This window comes from Mycteria americana, chromosome 3 (genome assembly GCF_035582795.1).
Source record: "Mycteria americana isolate JAX WOST 10 ecotype Jacksonville Zoo and Gardens chromosome 3, USCA_MyAme_1.0, whole genome shotgun sequence".
NCBI classification, from domain to species: Eukaryota; Metazoa; Chordata; class Aves; order Ciconiiformes; family Ciconiidae; genus Mycteria; species Mycteria americana.
Genome location: NC_134367.1, coordinates 20232349 through 20255862, shown reverse-complemented (window position 1 = coordinate 20255862; position 23514 = coordinate 20232349).

Genomic DNA, 23514 nt, shown 5'->3' with positions numbered 1-23514 from the left:
GGACTTTTTTGCCTGGAAGGAGAGGATATGTTGATGCACAAAGTGAGGACAAGAGCTTCTGTTGTGTGTTGGGGTCCTTTTTTCACTAGTAAAGCTGTTCTGCCTAAAGAAACAATTGGACCGTCACGTTTTTCCCTTATGGAGAATGGCATGGGAACACCACCGTCCCTTATGTGGGATTCATGGGGATTCTGTGACACAGAGATTTTTATTCCAAGTCTTTGCTGAAGGCTGAATTTAACATACTTTGCAACATGTCTGTATCTCCTTTTATCTCTCTTGGTTACATAGATTCATTTAATATCACAATATCCCTGTAAGTGGATCAGGGGTTTTTATTAGTGGATAAGACACAGGCACCCAGCTGGCCTTCAGGTAATCAATCTGGATTCAGCTCCTAGGTTTTCATGTTACCTTGGCCAAATTACATAACTTTCTGCACCGTGGGAAATTCCGCCCCCCCCCCCCCCCCCCCTTTTTAGTACTTTATCAGTTAATATTATGGTGGATTTAGAACAGAGATCGTCTGTTTCTGCATTTCTGTCCTTTACCTGGAAGAATCTTAGCTGAACTCCCAGGCACTAAAAATGAAATGAAAATTGTATCCATTTTACAGAAGCATAAGGAGAGTACAGAAAGATTATTTTATATGGATTTAGTTTCTCAGAAAATTCTTGGCAGTAACAGAACAGAAATGGAGCTTTTCTAGTTCTTTTGCACATCTTTTTAATGGTTGTCCTCTGAGGAAACGTTGAACCTACAGTGGGTATGTGCTGAGAATGCTGGCTAAGGGCTTGTCATTGTAAAAGTGTCAGAAAATTAAATGAAAGAGAACAAAAGGAGAGTCTTTCTGAGAGAGAAATCATTTCATCTCCTGAAATGTTTCATGTCTGACATATCCAAGTTCAATGAATGTCAAACAGTAAAGCCATTTTGCATATTTATTTTTACCTTCACTAACTTGGATATCCTTCCTCTAAATTCCGTATCTCTTGTATCAGCCAGTTTCTGTTTCTGCCCCAGAAAAGCACAATGTTGAAAGAATTTTGAGGCAGCAACTAAAATAGTAGCCAGTTCATGCATTACTCTCCTTTCTTTTCAGTCAGAGCAGATGTGTCATTGCATACCAACCACATGCTGGAAATCTGGCAAAACTACAGCATAGATCTTAAGTCAGCCTACACAAACACAAAAATCTTTCCCTATGCCTGTGAATACTCTGGGTCTTCTGCTTCTTGGGACCAATGGTGGCTTCTGAATGCAGCTCAGCTGTGCAAAAAGCTTCAAGCTACAAAATAAGCCTCAAAGTTGGCTTACCTCCAGTACCATCTGTGCTTGTAGATCTTAAACATGTATCTATTCAGATGCGTTAACATGTGCAAATCCATTGTTTTATTTAAAGTAGCAAAATACAATGAAAAATAAAAGGATAAAAAAACCACCCACTGCGTGGAAACCCCTAATGTTGTTTTTCATTGAAGAGGTTGTGGGGGCAGAATACCACTTCTACTGTTGGCTGTAAGCGTTGTATTTCCTGGGTGCATGATGTGAAGACTATTACTATGTGTTGCACAGTAACTCAAAGTGGAGTTTTGCATGTGAATGGTGTTATTCTGAAGTCATAAAATAGTTACTTGCCATAAAGAAAGGCAGTTGATTTTAGGCCAAGTGCCTGCATTTTATCTCATCATTGTTATGGAAAATTAATTTTTATGCTCATTCACTTGGTAGATTCTGAGGTCTCATGTTCACATAAGAAATTCTAGCTGGTACAGAGTAGTAGTACTTCTACTAGAGTAGTACTTCTTAAATTATTTCTTCATGAAAATAGTTCATCTATAAGAGAATATGGATATAAGATCTGTGCCTATGTGCAACATCTGTATACGTAACAGATAGAAATCTCTCTGGAGTGCAAAAAGAGTGTCCCATTCCCTTTGGGGAGTTTCAGATAAGTCTCTAAATTTTATATAGAGACTCAGTAACAGGTACTGTGAGCATGCCAGCATTGTACCGTTTTTCATTACTTTCACAATATGCATTAAAATCACATGTAAGAAGTCAGCAGCTAAACTACCCATGTTTTGTGGAAGTCTTGGCACTGTGGTTACTATAGGCTTTGGTAGTGACTGTGTCTTCACTTCCTGTTCATCTTACTGCATGTTGCTTTCCAAACACCTACAGCATGTCAAGTCAAGTGTGAAATAAGATATAATAGTTACATATGTTTTAATTCTACAAGTTGTCATTAGGTGGAATGCTATAGCTTGTGTCATGCGGGCAAGCAGACAAGATGATCAGAGCAGTCCATTTAGGTCTCAGAGTCTCTGAGTCTAGGATCTGTAAGTATTGCCTATTTTGGAAGCTGCTAAAACTGCTGACCTTGCCTCAGATTCCATTCTCTGCCATGCTTGGGAAAGGTTACTGAATGCAGTTTTTCCATACTGGACCCTTCCTAGTTTTTTAAGTAGCACCCTGCAATGAATCCTCCCTTGATGCCTATTATACTACTCTGCCACAATTATTCCAGAGATACTCGTGCCAGTCACTTGTCAATCCCATGTCCGTTTCTCTGAGAGTAACAGATTGCTGAACTGTACATATGCCACTGTCAGAAAAGTTGCCAGTGATTTCTCTCTCATGATTTTTAGTTGCTATTCCCCACTTGGGCACTCTACAAGGAGGAAAATACAAATACTTCTCAATATTTCCCCACTTTTCTCTAACCGTAATTTTTTATTTCTTGTTGGTGATATGATGACTACTTCCCACTTCTCCAAGCTGCTGGATTGGTACATTATGCATGCCACCAGTGCGTTGGCAACCACCAAACCCTAGATGCTGCTGAACCCTTCCAATGTTGGATAGAGACAACAGAGATGATAGTTTTAAATCAGCAGCTTCTTAGTCTGGCAGTGCAAGTAATCTGAGATCATATAAATGCCAGCAGCATTTATATGCTGCTCCCCTGATGGGACTGTCTGCTTTCTTGGCTCTCCAAAACAAATCTTTCCTTCTGGCTGTCCAAATTTTGCTTGGAATGACATCAAGTTAAACGGCTTTTACCAGGTTGAGAACTGTTTCTTCCCCTGCCTCACAACTGTTCCCTGGGCATCTGCAAGGCAGTGAGATGTTCTGCCATGTTGAGGTGAAAGCTGGAGTTAAAAGGTTTCTTAGACTGTACATGTGCGTAGGAGGAAGTCTTCAGCAGTATCATTATGTAGGTTACCATCATTAACCTACTATTTTTTAGAGATTGGATGTGTAATTAGTGACAGATAATTATCACAAGTTCTTTTCCATCCACTTTACATTCCTTTTCTTTCTCTTCTTTGCAAAAGCTTCTTTTTGAGAGAACAAGCAATTAGTATTATTTCAGCTTCATGAAGTCTACTTAACCTGGGAAATAAAATATTATTTGTTTGCTCTTTACTGACAGATGATGTGCCTGAAATAGTAAACTTTGATGGTGATTTAATAAGTCAAGCCTTAACCTAGAAGCACTGCACTGTGACCGCAAAAAGCTTTCCATATTTTAACATTTAGATTTATGATTGCTGCTTGCATGTTCTATTTATTTATGAAAAAGATTAATTTATTCATTTGTACTTAGTATCCATTAGACAAGGATGATATCCTTCAAACAGTGACAAATTGTCAACTAAGTAGGCCAAAGACTTCTCCTGAACAAGAAGTCTATTTTAGCAAATAGCATAGCCCACAAAGGAAGCTGAGAACGTCTGGAAGGTTGGCAATTTTTGAATGCCTTGTGTTTATGATATATGTGTATTAAATGGCTCAGATGGAAAAAGAAAAAAAAAACCTGAAGTCTGCATTTCTGCACAATGCATTTAGGGTCTTTTATATTTCTGTACTTGGTTATTCCCAAATAGATTCCCATTGGATTCCCATTATTCCCATTGGATGCATTACCAAGTAAAGCAAGGATTTAATTGAAACAATATAGTAGTACTGAACCTACATTTCCCAGTATTTGGTGTTATAATTTTATAGCTTCTGCTTTATTTTAGCTAAATGTACCTTTAGTGCTTGAGGTCCTCAGCTACTGAGGTGCCTAGTTCCCACTGATTTCAATAGGAGTTAGTTACATTGGGACTCACAACGCCTTGAGGAAGCTTTTGTGCCATAGCATAGGATTCATGTCCTGATATCAGTCACCAAGAGCTGTGCACCTACCCTAGGGTAGTTGTCTCTTACAGGCAGTGGACCCAGATCCTGTCTGTCTAAGGCAATTAGACATCTGTCTTAGCTAGATGGGTTGAACTGGGCTGTGAATGTTCTTGTCTCTCCCTCTTGACTATGGCAGGACCTAGAAAACCAGAACAGAATAATTTCATAGTAGGCTCTCTACTTCCAGGCAAGATGAATCCCACTTCTTGTGTGTAAGCTGTTTTTAGGCTTCTAAAAGCTTTTAGCTTAACTTACTAGGTAGTATCTATGAATGTTGTGAATGCGAAGAATCTGAGAGTCTTCCAGGTACTAAGAGCAGTATATGTGAAGCTGTATGATTACTTCAGACCACCAAATGTAGGACTATTTTGGGCCTATCTTTTCTACTTCATGTCTGCCCAACATCTTTCGCTATCCTGATTCCTCCACAGGTACTTCCTGGCCTGCCCTTCTATGGCGTCTTTCTGAACTGTCTCATCAGAGATACTTTTTCTGGGCCTCAACTGATGCATTCTCCAGATTATTCTGATGCCAAACCAGTGGTGGCAAACACATACCGCAGGCCATGTTGTATAGTAACCTATACAACATCAAGAAGCTGCCTGTCATTATTTACTAGTTTATACTCCTTACTGCTAAGACCGCACTGTTCATTATGAGAACTGGCAAACGCATTAATGTATGAAAAGGCTACAGAAATCCCAGAGAGTACTGTAGGGAGATAAGCTGCTTTTTAAAAAGATTTGTGAACTGAATATTTATCTGCTGATAAGCAGAGTGTTGGCCAGCAGTGCATCCTGAAAAAATAGTTTTTGCTGTAGTAGGTGGGGCAGGCTAGAGGAAATGTTTTGTTGAGACTTAATAAGATGTGTGAGGACCTAGTAAATAATAAAAGAGAAACATGGGGTGGTCATTGTGCTGGGTAGCTTGGTGTAGATGTTGCAATGGATGATGGTGGGGCAATGTTGGGGATGTGTGGCATTTGTAGGTTGCAGAATGCATCTGTGAGATGAGGATGAGGGAGTGGAACTATAGGAGTGGAGAACATTGGCAGTTGTATTCCCGATCACTGGGTCATTGTCACACATGTGTTATGGATTTGAATAAACAACTTTTGCTCGTAACAGTGCCTTTTTGTTTTTAACATATAGGCCTAAAGCAGAAAAATGGTACAGTTATGTGGGTAGGGATGCATGTCACTTAACTGATAGTCCGGACTGCTGGTATTTCCAAAAGGAAGAATGTCATACATTCTAATGTGTTCTTTTTTGAATTGGATGCTAGTTCTCCTGGTATCCTCTACAACTTGTCAGAAATCGGTCCCCAGAAATATTGCAACAGGGAAGTGCTCTCAATTTTAGAAATGGATCTTGATGGAGGTATGTTAAACTGAGGAGGTCTGCAGCTGAGTTAGACTCTTCTCTTATGTGTTCATTTCCTTTCTTTCTTTTTTTTTTTTTCTGTAGCATATCAGGTTCCTAAACTAATTTATCCATTAATAAATTAGGTTTGAATTTTTAAGGTGATAGATACTTAGATCCTGATTTGCAGAATAGCCATAGCTGGAAGTGCTATTGCATCCTGATAGCTGCTTATATGTACTAATACAGATTATTTCTAGAACATTTTGTATCAGACGGGAAACTATGTGATATGCAGGTGCATGTAAAAAGCACAAAAATCACAGGCTATGGAGTGACTCTGTATTTACTTACAGGTACAAAAAATCACATGTAAGCATTGGAGGCAAATGTTGTAAATGAATCTCATTATATCAAACACTTCAAAACCATACATTTACAGCCTTAAAAACATATTATTTAAAATATATATTAGCTTGAGATTTTTCGAATTTGTTTTGACCTTCTAGTTGTTGCTACTTTTACTTGAAGACATCTGAACAGCAGACATGGCTTTGAAAATTGTGGCATTAAACACTGAAACCATGAAAATATTTTGGACATTCTTGGAATTTGAGGTTTTACAGTAAAGGTTAAATTTAAAGAAAGCAGTTCTCACCAGATTTTACAATAGAAACATCCCTGCGTCTGTGTCTCACACCAGCGTGACATGACATGACACTCTCCTGGGGGAATACGTCAGCTTGCAGGGACCTTTGCCCGGATATAGGTCAGTTCTCTTTTGAACAGATGTGAGATAATTGCAAGAGGTGCGAGAGCCTACATAGCTGGGTCAGAGGGTGAGTTCTGCTCTCATACCAATGCAAACTCTCACCAAGAGTAATATTTGCATATGTGGGAAAACAGAATTTGGCCTGGTGGTTTCACAGGTGAACAAAAGGGTTGGATTTGGCCTAGTGTCTTTACTCCTCAATTGTATATGAGCCTAATTGAATATCAGCATAATTAAACTCACCATGTATTGACAGATTGCATTTCACACTGACTTCCATACTGTAACAGGGAAAGGCGGTTTGCTTCAGGTGCTATTGCCTTTTCCCAATGGCCTGAATAGATGGAAACGGGAGGGGGAGCTGTGGGAACAGGAAAAAGAATGGGAATTAGTACTTTCCTTTAATAAAAGAGAAAAAGGAACAACTCCAATTTGTTTTAACCCTACTTGTTCTCACCTAAAAGGCTACTTGGTTTAACCTAACAGAGTGGGGGCTAAGAAGGCATAGGGTTGCCAAATATAAATGTGCTGGGCAGTGAATGCTGGAGAGGGAAAAAGAGTACTTAAGGTGAGAGAAACTATTGGCAACTGAGTGTAAATAACAGACAGCAATAAACACAGGCTGGAAATCTGAAGGTTTCTAACTCATTAGAGTTACAAAGTTCTGCCTCCCAGTAGGAGGAAGTAAAATCTGAAGCACTCTTAAGACAGAAATTGGCAGGTTACTGAAAGATTTGGTGGCTGAACCAGCAGGGAACTGGATTCAGAGCTCAACAAACTTTCTTCTGTACTTCTGTGGGTTAGAGGAAGGAAAAGTAAATTTAGCATGGTGTTGTAGATAGTCCTCTGGCAGACCTCCAGTTCATATAAGCAAGAGCAGGTTCACAAGAGTAACCTACAAATACCCCAAGGTATTAATGCAGTGTTTATGGAAGGGTGACTTCTGTTTTAAATTTGTGTTCTGCATCTGGCAGAGGAGAAGACGGGGACCTGTGCCTTGCACATGTGCTGCAATTGCTCTGTCTGCTGGCTTCTGGGAAGGGAAAAGAGCAGCATTGCTGTAGCAAATACCTGAAATAGCCTTGTTCAGTTTGTTTGCAAAGGAGGATGCATAGCTGTGAATCCTCAGAGGAGTCAGGTGCTTCTTTCTGCCTCAGAGTTAGCTGCCTAGGTGTGCTAGAAGAGCAGAGACTAAGCACTTGCCTGAGTATCCTTAGCTGTTCCTACTGCCCAGGTTAGATGGCTCCCTTGGTTTTTGCTCTGCATGTAATATGCCCATGTTTAAAGCTTTAACTGTGATTTTCAAAGGTCTCCATGGAAACAGCTTCAGCTACCTAAGCTAGCACACCTGTCTTGGCTGTGATCATCATCAACACCTATTATCCCCTGGAGAAGGGGAATTACTAGCCCCAGTGGGTGCTACTCAGAAGGTGGAGATAGAGGTGGAATTCAGTGTTGAATTCACTTCCACACTTCAGAGCAACCACAAGCTGTAATACTCCCAAGAAAATCTACTTCAGTAATGCAACAGATACAAAAAAAAACCCAATTAATTTCCCGCCTGGTGAGAGACAGAAAGAAAATATGAGTTTCTTCTAAAATTAGTAAGGTATTCATATCCTACAGTGCTAATAGTGATATTAAACCTTCCCCCCAATAGAATATATGGAAAGTGAGTGTGGTGTTCTTTAGATACCCTTAATAGTATGAATAAATAGAATCCAATAAATAGAACATGTACTACAGACTTATGAGTTGTTCTGTTTTTGTGAGATGCTTCTTCCCTTACAGTTCTTCATTACATCTTCAGTCACAGTTATTTTGCTGCTATTTAGTGAACATTTCCCCTTTTCTTAACTGGCCATATTTCTTATTAAGCAAATTGAGTCAAGGCTTTGGTGAAATTATATAGTAAATATATTAAGCAATATAAAACTGCACATACCATTAAAATTCTAGTTCTAATATTAAAAAAAGTATAAAATACACTCAGTAATCAGTGTTGAAAACACTTTCTTTATGATGTTAGAGTTGTTACAATTGACAAGAAAATATTTTAATGTCAAACTGGAATTCCTTTGTTCTTTTTTATTTAGGCCAGTCTTACAATGCTATTATTGTGTATGATAGTATTTTATTCTACACTTTAGACAAAAACAGTGTACCTGTGAAAGATGGGATTGTACAGAATAGCAGTGCAATAGTAATTGAAAATGTTATTTCTACTGGCTCATGCAATGTGATCTGCTTTTGTTTAATTCACATCATAGCTAAATCATTTCCTCCTACTAATAAAAACATTACAAAGTATTCTTATTCTAGTTGCACTGTGTCATTTGTCAGGAATTGTGTGGCTTATTTAAGAGAGATTTTTCAGCTAAAAAACCCTTCTGTCACTAATAAATGGGGTCATTTTAATAATTATTTGTGGGTGAAATGAATAATCTTAATGCTTAAGTAGGAGTTGTAAAGTAGCTGCACAGTTAACCTCAGCTTTAGCTAAATTAGAGCCAAAAAGAGTAATAACTGAAAACCGAAACAAAACCTACCCCCACCACTTTCTGAACTAAGGCTGTAAGTCTACATTATTAACTTGACAAGGGGAATCAAAACTAGCTACCTCTTTCACACAGGCTCAAACCTGTCTGTTCTTCAGTGTTCAGTGATTATGTTGACAAAGCCAGACGCATGCTGTCCTACCCTTGTCTACCTCGTCCTGGGCCGTGATTAAATCCCAGAGTGTGAAAACCTGCACACACGTGGGGTGGGTGCAATGAGATGGAAGACACAGATACATGTGTAGTGCTTTCACAGCAGTGGGAATCCATGGGCAGGCTTCAGGCTGAAGACATGCTCATAATGAAGTTTGTTGTGACTTTCTAGGCTCTACTCTCAGTTAATGTTGCCAGTGTACCGTGATGACTGAGTCTGGTAATGGTGTTAATGGGAAAAAGCACAGCTTTTCTGAACTATTTGAGTAACAGAGACACAAACCCTTGCATGACAATACCTGTAGTAATAAATGTTCAACCTTTGTGCACCATTTAGGTGGTTTTCATACAGTATGACCTTCTTAAGAAAAGCAATTTTTTATGTTTTTCATTTTAATTCATAGGACAGAAGCAGCAGCAGGTTTGCCAGATAACAGGGCTTCTCTGGATGCAGGAAGTTTATGAAAGGACTGGAACCTGCCTTCTCTCTGGGCTGAGTCGGATACTTAATGGCATTAAAACTAGGGTGGGGAGGGCGAGAGTGAGATGGCTACCCGATAGCGTTTGCACCGGTTCTGTGAGAGGCTGGAGGATGCTGCTGGACAGGTGCTCGTGCTATTATTACACATTTGTATAGTTTAAACCAAATCTTCTGCAATAGACTTGTGAATGTTTCCTCTTCATGAAAATGAAGTATTTGGGATTTATGCAGGATAGCTGTTGAGAGGTGGATCATGCTGTTATTTAAACACTTTCATCTAACACTCTTCATCTTTTGTGTCTTGAGGGATTCTGTTTGAACAAAACCACTAAGGATTAGAAGATGGTGAACTACTAAGATGCTTACTACTATTTCTAAGGAGAAACAGAAGTACCTAAATAAGAAACAACTAAAAAATTTATCCCAGAAAAGGTGAAATTTATCCTGGAATAAAGAACTACCAGGAACTTTTGCTACAGCCCATTTTGCTAATTTAATGCTTAGGTCTTATGAATTTATTTTGATTTGGGCCATACTAAATCCTAAAGCTAAGCTCTGGCTATAAGAGATAACTGGACAATGAAGTCAGAGAACTTGTATTTATTATCATTGTTAAATTAGCAATGACAGGACTCATCTCTAGTAGACCATCTGAAGATGAGATGAAACCATTGTGCAGAAAAAAGGTATAATGAAAGTCTTAAAAAGTGTTCAGTGTCTGCTTTTAGAATTACATTAGAAAATACCTACTTGCAAAAAGTACCAGCATTATTCCTTGATAATGAATTCCCTGATAATGAGTCAGATTCCATGGAAGTGATTTCTGACTGTAATTCATTAAGAACTGTTTATGAAGTTTGTTATCACATGATTTTCCTTGTGACCAAAGTTTCCATGAGATAAACTTATAAATGAGCCCATCCAGCAAGACTAAAAGATTACTCAAGACTCTAATAGGCCACAAATTGGATTGCTGAACAATCCTCTAATCTGTTGTCTCTGTTCTTCTTTCTCTATAACTAAGACTAAGGAAAAAAATGCTATGAGCTGCTGTCAGTTGTAATTATGCCCAACTCAGATAAAATGTCCTGACCTGTGAGAGGTAGGTCAAATGTCAGAGAAGGCTTATGGGAAACAGTAGAAGGTTGAAGGCTTCTAAATAAGCTTTGCAAGTATTTACCCCTTTTGTAGAAAATAGCTGTGAATTTCTAAACCAGAAAAATTATAGAAAATGTCAAAGCATGTCTACAGTGACCCTGTTCTATACTAATCTCTTGTCAGCCATATTGATGAGTTAAGTGGCTTAATAATTATTTCACCATCAGAGATGACACGTATTGATGCCTCTTCAGCAGGCAGCTTTTTTATATTTTATGTCTGGATTAGACCAGCTTAAGTCATGATGTTTAATGTTGTCTGTGTATATACATTCATGACAAAACTTGAACCAACATGTTTTAATTTGACTGAATTTGCTAATCCATTCAGGTCTACTCAGTAATCCATTGTACAGACCAAAAAATTAATGGAACCCTGAAGTTTACAAGAAAATTAATACCAATTTACAATACAAAAATGTAGTACTTCTCAGGACTACATTGATGCTATATTTATAGATTGTGATGGTAGTTATAATACTCTGTAACTTATTTTTTGTTAGCTGGAGGAGTGACTTGAACTAGGCACTTGCTCATGAAAGGAGATGGTCAGCCAAAATGGTGATTGCCAAGTGAGAAATGAACCGTCAAACCCACAAGTTTGTGAATACAGCCTGAAGATTTTTGTTCAAGTTGAAGTAGTCACTTTCATGCATGATATTACCATTTTTCACTATACAAAAACTGCATTTGGTAAGTAAATAGAGCTGAAACAGTGTGCCTAGCTTGAAATGAAATAGGTTAAATGTGGAGAGTAGGGAGCAGTTACAATTGCTTGAGACCGAAGTAATTTTCTTTTATGTATTGGTAAACGGGATGCAAAGTCAGGGATATGTGTCAAGGACTGAGAACCAGGATATTCAGTCCAATCTGTAGTACCCTTTAACTTGTTCATTAATATTATTACTGTGTTTATTTATAAAGCATTAAATGTATATTATTGAATGGCTTTACAGGCAAATAGATTGCTGGCTTGCAAGCACAGAAGAATCTGGTTGACTTACAGGATGAATTATTACTCTCCCAGTTCTTATACCACTTCTGTAGCCAACACAAAATATCCTTTCCTTGGGCATGCTAATGGAGAGGACACCTTGGCTGAATCCCTCTACCCTTTCTCCACTCTTCTCTTTCTTCTGTACTGAAAGATTGCACTTGTGGTGTGTTTCCAGTTTGACAGAAGTGGCCATTATCACAGAATCACAGAATCACAGAATCATATAGGTTGGAAAAGACCTTTAAGATCATCGAGTCCAACCATAAACCTAACACTGCCAAAAACCACCACTACACCATGTCTCTAAGCACCTCATACAAACGTCCTTTAAATACCTCCAGGGATGGCGACTCAACCACTTCCCTGGGCAGTCTGTTCCAATGCTTGATAACCCTCTCGGTGAAGAAAAATTTCCTAATATCCAGTCTAAACCTCCCCTGGCGCAACTTGAGGCCATTTCCTCTTGTCCTATCACTTGTTACCTGGGAGAAGAGACCGACCCCCACCTCTCTACAACCTCCTTTCAGGTACTTGTAGAGAGCGATAAGGTCTCCCCTCAGCCTCCTTTTCTCCAGGCTAAACAGTCCCAGCTCCCTCAGCCGCTCCTCATAAGACTTCTGCTCCAGACCCTTCACCAGCTTCGTTGCCCTTCTCTGGACACGCTCCAGCACCTCAATGTCTCTCTTGTAGTGGGGGGCCCAAAACTGAACACAGTATTCGAGGTGCGGCCTCACCAGTGCCGAGTACAGGGGCACAATCACTTCCCTAGTCCTGCTGGCCATGCTATTTTTGATACAAGCCAGGATGCCATTGGCTTTCTTGGCCACCTGGGCACACTGCTGGCTCATATTCAGCTGGCTGTCAACCAACACTCCCAGGTCCTTTTTTGTCGGGCAGCTTTCCAGCCACTCTTCCCCAAGCCTGTAGCGTTGCATGGGGTTGCTGTGGACCAAGTGCAGGACCTTGCACTTGGCCTTGTTAAACCTTAAACCTCATACAATTCACCCCAGCTCATCGATCCAGCCTGTCCAGGTCCCTCTGCAGAGCCTGCCTACCCTCCAGCAGATCAACACTCCCGCACAACTTGGTGTCGTCTGCAAACTTACTGAGAGTACACTCGATCCCTTCGTCCAGATCATTGATAAAGATGTTAAACAGAACTGGCCCCAACACCGAGCCCTGGGGAACACCGCTTGTGACCGGCCGCCAACCGGAGTAAACTCCATTCACCACCACTCTTTGGGCACGGCCCTCCAGCCAGTTCTTTAGCCAGCAAAGAGTACACCCGTCCAAGCCATGAGCAGCCAGTTTCTCCAGGAGAATGCTGTGGGAAACCGTGTCAAAGGCTTTACTGAAGTCTAGATAGACAACATCCACAGCCTTTCCCTCATCCACTAGGCGGGTCACCTTGTCATAGAAGGAGATCAGGTTGGTCGAGCAGGACCTGCCTTTCCTGAACCCATGCTGGCTGGGCTTGATCCCTTGGTTATTCTCTACATGCCGTGTGATAGCACTCAGGATGATCTCCTCCATCAGCTTCCCCGGCACCGAGGTCAGGCTAACAGGCCTGTAGTTCCCCGGGTCCTCCTTCCGGCCCTTCTTGAAGATGGGCATCACATTATCTCCAACCTTGAATCATTAAAGGATGTTGGGTTGTTACTTGATGAATTTATATTAGTCTGACTCCACTGAAATTTTCAAAGCAAAGTATATGATGTTTTGAGATCCTGAGGAGAACAGAATATATACAGTAAATAAAAAATCATCTGTTGAATACTTTCCCCAGACTGTTAATATATAAACCAGTTATCTGTTGAGTCATACCAAGCTTGTTTGAACTTTGCTGCTGCTGAAAATACATTTTGAGTGACCTTACAGTTCTTCTTATAATGCGTAATAAATTGAATAACTTCTGTTCTTTTAAAAAAGCATGTACAAAAAAAATCTTGAATTTTATGTGAATATAATCTGTGTAGACATCAATTAATGTAAATGGTAATACTTCCCACTAGTTAGGGCTACTTGCCCCCTAGCTCTAACCAGCCAGGACACCTCTGTGTCCGGTACTTCTCCATTATTATTTCTTCATTGGCCTTTTATCCTTCTTATCTTTAATGTTGTAGGTGATGTGTTTTAGATTAAAACAGTGTATTAATGCTTGAAATGCAAAAGTCAGGTTGATGTAGAAATATTATAAACATTTTTCATTCTCTCTAAAGATGTTCTTTGGAGCCACATAATTTGCGTGCCAAGGTTAGATGTCTGTTCAGAAGAGAAAAATATGATAATGAGTTTCAGTAGAGTTAGAGGGCTTGTTGTATTGCAATTTTGCTTTTATTGCTAGGTTTATACCAATTCTAGGGGACAAACAGGTGAGCTCTGGCTCCATCTCAGTTATACAGAGTGTTCCAGATATGAGAAGTTTCTGTAAGGACTGTTGGTCAGGTCAGTGGGACAGCTCTCCCAAGTGAGATAACAGGATTTGAACAATGCTGTCTGTACAAAAACCTGAAGTTTCAATATCGAAATACTGTTTTGGTAGCTGTTGACCCTTTAATGCCTTGAATATTAACATTACCCCTGATGGTGCATTCTCTTGTTTGCTGAGAAGTTTATTCCAATGTTTTCCTGCTATAGCTATTCCAGTCACAGAAAGAAGCTTGTGATCAATAAACTGGAGTTTTCATTTTAGGCATCAATCCTTTATTCATAAATATGGAGATTTTCAACCTCCTAGTAATAATGCTCACAATCCTTTTTTCTTCAATGGATGGCAGAAATTTATTGAAGTCTTTTCACCAGACCCTGACACACCATAAAACTAGTAGGCAGATAATGCTGTATTATCACAAGAAGGTGTAACGGTTGATGCCTGTTTAGCCGTTCTCTAAGTACTGCATGGGCAGCAAGAAGGGCAGGATCTATCTCCTGCTACTATGTGGAGTCAGTAACCCTCTAATCTCTGCCCTTGATCAAAACACCTGTGTACGAACTATGACTACCTATGAGAAATAACTAATTTCATAGGAGATGGCTTGCCATGTTGAAGTGGATATTAGATAATGTAATTTTTGCATACTGTCAACTGACACACATTTATGCAGGAGTCATAAACTACAATCTAATAAAATAAACTGCTGACCTTGGATGCCTTTCAGTTCTCCAAATTGGACACTTCAGACTTGAAGTGTCCAGTTGGGGAAAGAAATTTATAGTTTTAAAATTAATGCTCTTGATACATAAGGAAAAGAAAGACACTTGGGTAATTTAAATCTGATGACAAAAGATGTGGATCTCTAATACAGAGCTGAAATTTGTTATTTTCCTTGCTTAGCACACAGGAGAAACTGTAAGAAACTGTAAGATTCTGGTACATCTTCTGCATCTGCACCAGCAGTTAAGAGGTTTGCTCTGAATATCTGTATTATATTGATTTCAAATAATCGTATGACAATGTTTAATTACTGGTTTGCATGTGCCCTTATTATTAGTGACGTGGTATGACTCAGTAAGTTAATGTTTCCTTGAAACAGTCTATATAGAAACATCATCTCTTCTACCACTTTTATCTGTACCTCAGTCATTGTTTCTTACCCTAAAAAAGATAATTTGTGTGTCCTTGAAATTCAAGTTTAATGTTATGTAAAGTACACATGTATAAAAAAAACCACAATCACTTTGTCATCATGTTAATTATGATACAGTAGAATACTGTAAACAAAATCCATTCACAAAAAAAAAAAATTGAAGTGCTATTTTTAAGAGATATCTTGTAAAGAGATTGATTATGGTAAATTTGTGAAACATTTAAATGATCAGTGTAACAACTTTTGTTTATGTAGCATAAATATTGACCTCTGAAATACAGTTCCTGCTGGTTTGAATCCAAACCCACTAAAATTAGAGAAGATTGAGATTAAAGTCTTATAGTAGAAACATTTTCTAGCTGAAATATATTATAATGAGGAAGAGAAACTAAAAGCCTTGGCCAGGCTTTGAAATGTTAAGTAACCTTGGTGAGTCATAGTTAGAAGCATGGCTTTTTACCAGTGTCAGTTATTGTTGTTTTCACTATAAAACTTTTTATCAAATAGAACACTCAAATGTCTTTTCACAGAGAAAAAAAACCACACCAAAACCAAAACCCAAAAGACATTGTAGAATGTTTAGTGGTTTAAATATCTACAGTGGATTTTAGGAGCTATTTAAAAAAATCTTTGAAGTATTATTTCCTTGTAATTTGTGAAGTCACTTTTAGTCTTGACTACTGTACTTGGTTATTTCTGATCTGTCATTTTTCCTGGTAAGAAGTAAAAATTCTAATGTCCTGAAAGCTCTCCAGGTACACAACCCAAGAGTCTGTTATTGATACATAATGGCTTTCATCTGCTACTGAATTAAGCCTCAGGTCTTTTTGCTGCATTTTAACATTTCCTGTCTTAGTTAATCAATGACACCCTTTCTGATTTAAAGGAAATATTCCAAACTATAAATGGAAAAAGGATAATATAATGTATATATATAATATATATCTAGAATACTATGTAATAAATATGTACAATAAATAATACATAATTTTGCAAAAACTACTCCATCTGATCATGTGACCAATTAAAAAAAAAACTGGTAAATTCTGTGTGTGGTTATGAGCATTTGACAGAATCAGATATGTATTAAGAAGGAGCAAGATATGTAATGTCATTGTCTAGTTAGTCAGTGATAACATTCTGTTTCCATCTAAGTTCTTAAAGACCTCTGATAAGCTGACAATGTAACTGTAACATCACATTTTAAAAAAATTGTACAGTGAGACTTTCTTCAAGCCAATATATCAAATATTGGTTCTCACTTTTTAAGAAGGTCTTGCAGCTAGGGTGTTCCTATAATTGCAATTCTTGTTCCACATCTGCTGCTTTTCTCCATCCTGTTCTCCCTCTGCATGGTAAAAATCTACCACTAGTGTCCAAATTGAGTGGCACCTTACCTGGTGATTATCTGTTGGCTATTAGAATGGTTAGAGATGGCCAAGAGAAAACAGTAATACCTGGCACCAGTAAGGGCACGTCTGTGCAGTGCTAGTGCAGAGCATATGTTCTTGCCAACCACATGACAGCTAGGCTAAGTAAAAGAACAGAAGAGGCCAAAAATCCCTCAAACCCACACCTCCCCCCTCCAAGAAACCAGAATAAAATTGCACTGATTGGTTCCCACCCACCCTTCAAAATGCGACCCAGAGCCATTTCGTACTTTGTTCACAGGGTCATTACTGGTATGACAATATCATCCCTTTGTTTTTAGAATCTGTCATCCCCTGGCTGAAGGGCTTGACTCCAAGGGTGAGTACTGATAAGGACGTGGAAGCTGCTGGGAAATTCCATGCAGAATGAAGCGATCTGTTTTAAGCTTGAAGCAGCTGCATAGTCTCACTTACACCTGCCTGCAAAAAAGGGGATTTGGTGAGGCACCCCTCCACAAAGGCTTCTTTACTCTCATGTTTTCAAGTAGGCTGACAGTTCTGATGGAAGAGGCAAGTTATCATGTACTCCATACCAAAAACTAAACAGAGGATGGCCTGACCTTTCTTTAGTATACAGAAGGAGTTATTTAAATGAAAAGAAATAATACTTCTAAATAAAAAAAACCAACAAAACCACAAAAACAATGCTGCCCAATTTTTGTGTCTGATTTTGTAGCCACCTTTGGTTCCTTTTTCTGTCATTAAGAAAAAAAAAAATCAGAACTGTGATGACAACCATAGGTGACATTATTGAATGCTTTCTGCATTGGAGTTGGGTGTAGTTCTGATTCTTGTACTTAAGATTGCCTCACTGGGTTGCATAAAGGTCCCCTTATTTTAGATCCTTGTGCTTTTAAACTTTCAGTTTAGATTTTCTGTTTAGATCTGTAAACTTTCAGTTTAGATTTTCTGGAAAGGAGGGGGGAGGGAGGCAATTGTTTCTTTTGCAGACTTTAAGAAATATTATGAAAACATTTTTAATGAGTGGATGTTTTTTTCCAAAATTGTATATTTTAGTAGCTTTAATACTAAAATAGCTGATGGTCATAAGCTAACATTTGAATGGGAAAAATCCACATCATGATATGCTTTTGTGTTCTTCCACTGAGGTTTATTTGATTTGACATATGCATATGTGTAACTCACAAATTATACAGCACACTTTGTATTCATTTGATTGCAATACTGTGTAATTTGTGTGTTTTAATTAAATCAGCTACGTGCTCAATTCCTTAGTCTCCTGAATTATTCCAGTATGGCACAAATCAATTAAATTTTCTAAATATTTATTTCAAGGAAATGCAAAGAAGAGTGAAGAGATCTTCTCCAGCTGGTAATATTCTTTTACAGAGGCAGGCAGTTCTTAGATGACCAGGAGCCAGGAACTCCCTGTTTTTTGCATATCTTAATATTTCTTTACACTTTAAAATCTTAATGAGTAAAACTTCATAGCTTGAGCCTAAAAATGAAGCTAAAATATATCCATTACAGTGAGATGAGCAAACTACCATTTTTCAGAGTGAGAGAGACTAATTCTTCTGGGTTTCATGGAACTATTATGGTTAATTATGTTAATTAAAGTAGTGACTAGAAATTCCTGAGAACGGGACCCTCCTATCTTAGTCTGTGCAAGCACAGAGTGCACAGTGGGGCTTACAAATAGGCAGGACAGACATTAGGTGAAAGAAATTGTTAGAAACCACCCGCAGGACTGACCATTCTGAGAGAAGTAAATATTACGGGGTTTTTTTGTTGTTTTTTTTTTTTTTTGGTTAGTACACGATGGGTTAAAATGGTGGCATGAAGTCTGGGGCATACTATTCTAAAAAATCCAGATTAAGGTATCCAGATTAAGATTATATAATAGCAAGGTTCTGCTGCTTTTTACCAGATACTGTCACCTAAAACAGAGATTACCTGATTAACTGATACAGATTTTAAACCTATACTTTCCCAGTCCCAGCAGAACTGGGAAAATACTTTTCAGCAAGCTATTTATTTGCAAAAAGTTCAGGTTGAGATTGGTCAAAACTGTAATTTCAGGTCAAATTTAGTATACAGTACATTTTAGTCTTCCTGAAATGAAACATATTTATATCCACATATTTTGGAAAGATGCATAAGAAAAGGCTGATTTTTTTAGAACTTGAAGGAGATAATCCTTCCATGGTTTTTTGCCCCAAAACCCCAATGGGTAGAATGCTTAGTTAGAGTGGCTAGAATTTGGATTGAAATCCTTTTGAAACAGCTCTTCCATCCCCAAGAGATGAGAGTGTATTTAAGTCTTAGTGTATTTCAATCTCTCCTATTGAAGCTCTTCCACTTTCTATAAAGAACTTGAAATAATAGTAGGATTAAGAACCAAATTCTAAATTTCTCTTTTCATTGCCCTTAACCTCCAACCTCTAGGGTCATGCCCGGGCTCTTCTTCAGTGAATAAAGTTAGTTGTGTAGAGTCCTATTTCAGGCACAGTTGTACCCTGGAGTGGATCCTGGGGAAAACAGAGTGTGAGGTCAAGTGAATGAAAGCTCTGTTATAAAGCCTCAAGAAAGTCAAAATAAGACTGTTAGTTAACCCCAGGCCTCACTTTTATTATCTTTTGGAGTACTTCAGTCTGCAGCCTTAATAAAGTTCTTCTAATTCACAGATTTTGGTGTAATTAACACATAAATACTTGTTCTTATGGAATACAATTCCTGTCTTAGTTTAGATAAAAGTTTGGGGCATGGTAAGACTGTGTGTAACATACACATCCATGTTGCTTTAGTATTAAAAAATATGAGGCTAATGAAACATAAATTCTGCACATATTTTTTCCTGGTCTTTGCTTCTGTTTGGGTTTTTACTTAAAGCCTGTTGTTTCCAAATCCTCCTTACAGCCACGGTGTTACTTTTGTCAGTCTTGCATCTGGATGCAACAGTTAACTGTTCTTGCAAACTTCCAGAGGGAATTAAACTTAGAAAAAATGTGGAAGATCAGCCACAGTTAGTATGATCTATGCAAGCTGAGAAAGAGAGTAAGAATGGGAATAACACAGCTCGTAATTGGCATACAAGTCTGTTCCCTTCATAAAGGTCCCTTGGATAGGTCCTGCCCTCTCTTTCATCCTGGACTAATGATGGTTTCTACCCTGAGTAAGCAATTTAATCTGACCTCTGCTATGCAGCACAAAACTGCCAAACACAGAGTTTTCCAGTATTTTGATTGGTATTGGAAAGGAGAGAGACAGGGAGGAGTTTAAAAGCAAGAAAAGGGAAGAGAAGCAGGGAGAGGGAGAAGAGTATTGATTGGCCAACATTTTTAGTACAGATGCAAAAAGTGCTGATAAAATGGATTTTATTCTGATACATATTCCAGTAGGCAGAGTGATAATATGTACTCATGCAAACCTTTTTCTATTGGTGTAATAGTATCTCTCTACGGGGAAGCAGAGGAGGAACAGCAGAGGAGAGAGCAAGCAGACAACAGTCAAGAAAAGAAGGGGAAGTAAAGGAATGAGGAAAAGGAAGATGAAAAGAAAGTGAGTGTGACCACAGTTTGTAAGAGCTGGGAAGCTCTGTTTTGTGTTTTGTCATCAAAAACTTGGGAGTGGGGGTTACCTACGGTAAGAAGGAAGAAGACACATTTGAGAAATAAACTCGGCAAGGAACAGTGAAATTTTACACTCTTGTACTTCACACACAGCCAGCTGAATTACCTGCAAGCAACGCATCTGGGTTTCAGATGAGTTGTGCCCTGGCTGCAGAAACACCACAGCCACTATCAGTACCCTGCAGCGGTGGTTTGGCAATGTTTACGCTCAGATACAGTGCCATGTGAACACAATTTTTCTACTCCCAGGTGAGCTCACCTGAGGAATCACTTTCAGGCTCTGTACAGAGCCACTGGGGGCCTGGAAAGTGGTCCTGGTTTTGCGAGGTTTTTTAGCTGGTACACAGTGGTAAGCACAAGATGGCTTTATGCCTGGGTTAGCTTCACTGGATAACCTGAATATGAAATTCCTTTTAGAGCTTATCTATATATTACAAGACAGCAGCTTGGATAAAATATAGGCTGTCTGTGCTATCTTAGCCATTACACACAGAAAGTTCTCACTTTCTTTACTGGTAATTACTATCACAAAGTGAATTATTGAAACAGAGCCAGTCATACAGCATCTTTCTGTCTCAAATCCAGTATCTAGGAAAAAATAATAAAAGTAAATAGAATCTGCACAATCTGGAATGTGAAGAAAAAAAGAACAGACTGCAGTACTGGTTTGTAATAGCCTGATATCTCATCAAAGTAAATGCAGCTAATAAGAGAGTTCTCATTGAGGCCTGAGATCTAGATTCAAGATCTCAGTTTTGAACTACCCATGCATCCTGCTGAATCTGAAAGTTCTGCATTAGAAACCCAGCTGTTTTTCCTGTTGTGGCATTAGGGCAGAAATCTCTGGATGGTCATGTGTGTCATTTGGAAAATTTGTTCTGGGAAAGGGAGATTTTCTGAAATAAAAGAACTTAGAATAACTTGGACTATTATTATAGCCTTAAGAGTTTTCGGGGTTTTTTTGCTAAAACTTGTCCAATTAATTTGTGTTCTAATTTAGACACAGACATTCAAATAGAAGTCTGAGGATGGCAGAGACAACACTTGCTTTTTCTGTAAATTCCTAACCCTACTGAATGGTTCAGTTACTACCTTAATAATTCTGATACCAATCTAGTCATTATAAGACAAATGGATTTACAGTACACTAAGTCCAGGTATACAGACTTTGTAATTGCTCATAGTCATATATGATTGCAAGATACTTGCCTATGTACTGTTCATTGCTGTAGAGCTGAACATTCCTCATGCATTGCAGGTTATAGCTAGTAATGACCTAATATCACAGGCCATTTCAGTTGTTATGGACAAATGTTTTGGTTTCAAATGGTTTTTGCCTTGCAGATCATTTCTGAAGTGGTGGTTAATGCTAGGTGTTCATGGGGAGTGAATGTTACTAACAATTTCAAGGAAGCCAGTTACTCAGTTTAGCTTAGAATTTTTTTGTACCATATTTTGTTCAGCCCTTACTAGTAGCTTTTGTTCAGAACTATTACAATGTCCCAGTACAAACCATGGTTCATAATAATAAAACAAGGAGGCAGAGATCATGTGGTCTGGGCAAAGTTTCATAATAAACTGATGCCATTTTGTATTTGTAATGTTTGACGCATTTTACTTACCAACATGTCTATGATCCATGTATGTTTGAGAGCGTCACACGCTCTTTTTGAGTTTTACTTCCAGGACTACTTCCCAACATTTTAAACAGGCAGTCTTTACGAGACTACCTGCTGCAAAAATCTGACTGTTTTCATCACTTATTCCTTACCACTTACTCTTAAAGCTATTATTTTCTAATCAGGAATTAGATAAATATGTCAGTCTCTGCTATTTACTTTGACAAATACCTTAAGGCATATTATGAGTTTAAACCTGTCTTTGAGTTTGTTTTCAGTGATAGACTGCTCTGCAGAACAAAACCCTGGCTATTAGCTTCTCTTAATTTCTTTGATGCTATCAACAACAATAGGTATCAAAGGATTAATTTTTAATAATGCATGTAAGCAAACATAAGTGAACTTTCCTGCTGTAGAGTTCTTCATCTGTTTGTAGAAACAGACCAACATCCTGATAACAAATCTCTCTGGATTGTAGAGCTTTCCCTTGCAATTTTATTTAATAACCATTTAAATATGATTGATTTGCTTTGGAAAGGCTTGGAATTAGTGAATCTCAAAACTTTATGGCCCTGTGAGCTTTTACAAATCACAAATATTAGATGTAAATTATTTTTTTAAGTCATCTTTTTGAAGGTGGCAGTAGGGATACTTGTACCCTTATTACCTTCCTGATCTCTGACTATATTCTTTTGGTTATCTGTTGGTTTTGTTCCTTATCCAAGTTTAGAAATGTTAGGGTTTGTTGTTTTTTTCCCCATGAGATTATATTCTTTTGAATAGTGTTTATTTATATTCTGGATTTGAATAATAACACCTGTTGTTCCTATTTCTAGGATACTAAGAAACAATGTATAATGATTAGGGAGCATTATAAACTCATTCTAATTATTTTTTTTAAACTGGAACTAAAGCTCTTAAAGAAAAGAGACTTGTAAAACAACAATCTGCATGCATGTCTCTCTTATCTTACCCTTATCTTGTCTCTCTTATCTACCTTTTCATACCCTCATGGGAAACATGGCAAATCCAAGGTTTTTAAGCAACTCCATATGGATCCTGCATCTTTCTGAGACTACAATGAGGGGTGGAAAAAAAGAACCTGAGGTTACTAGACTTTTTCCACCTTTTTGGCCCTTTTTTCTTAGAACCGGTATTTTAGGTAGAGAGCAGTCAAAGCTGAAGTCACTAAATGAATACATGTAGCATCATTCCTGAAGTTTGCATCAAAAAGAAATTGTTATGTTGTATTTTTAGTGAAAACATTTTTTCTTGTTTTACCAATAGCTCCATACAAAATCAGACTTTGGTGTTTATATTGTAAAATCTCAGTGGTCTACCTTAAAAGCCAAAATGTCCTGAGCGTCATCTAAATTTCTGTCACAGCCTTTGAACATAAGCCGTGGCTTCTCAGCCCTTTTTTCCTATGGAGACAAAGCTCAGGCAATCTGGCTGCTCAGGTGTCCGAATCCATACCAGTCCTTCTTAGTAAATTTAGAGCTACTTTAGTCAGACCTGGCAAGGAGGGGACGATCATTAAGATTCTGAATGTTTTATGAAAATAGGCAGCATGGTAAAGAGGAGAAGTCTTTCCTGGACTACAGGAAAAATGAAT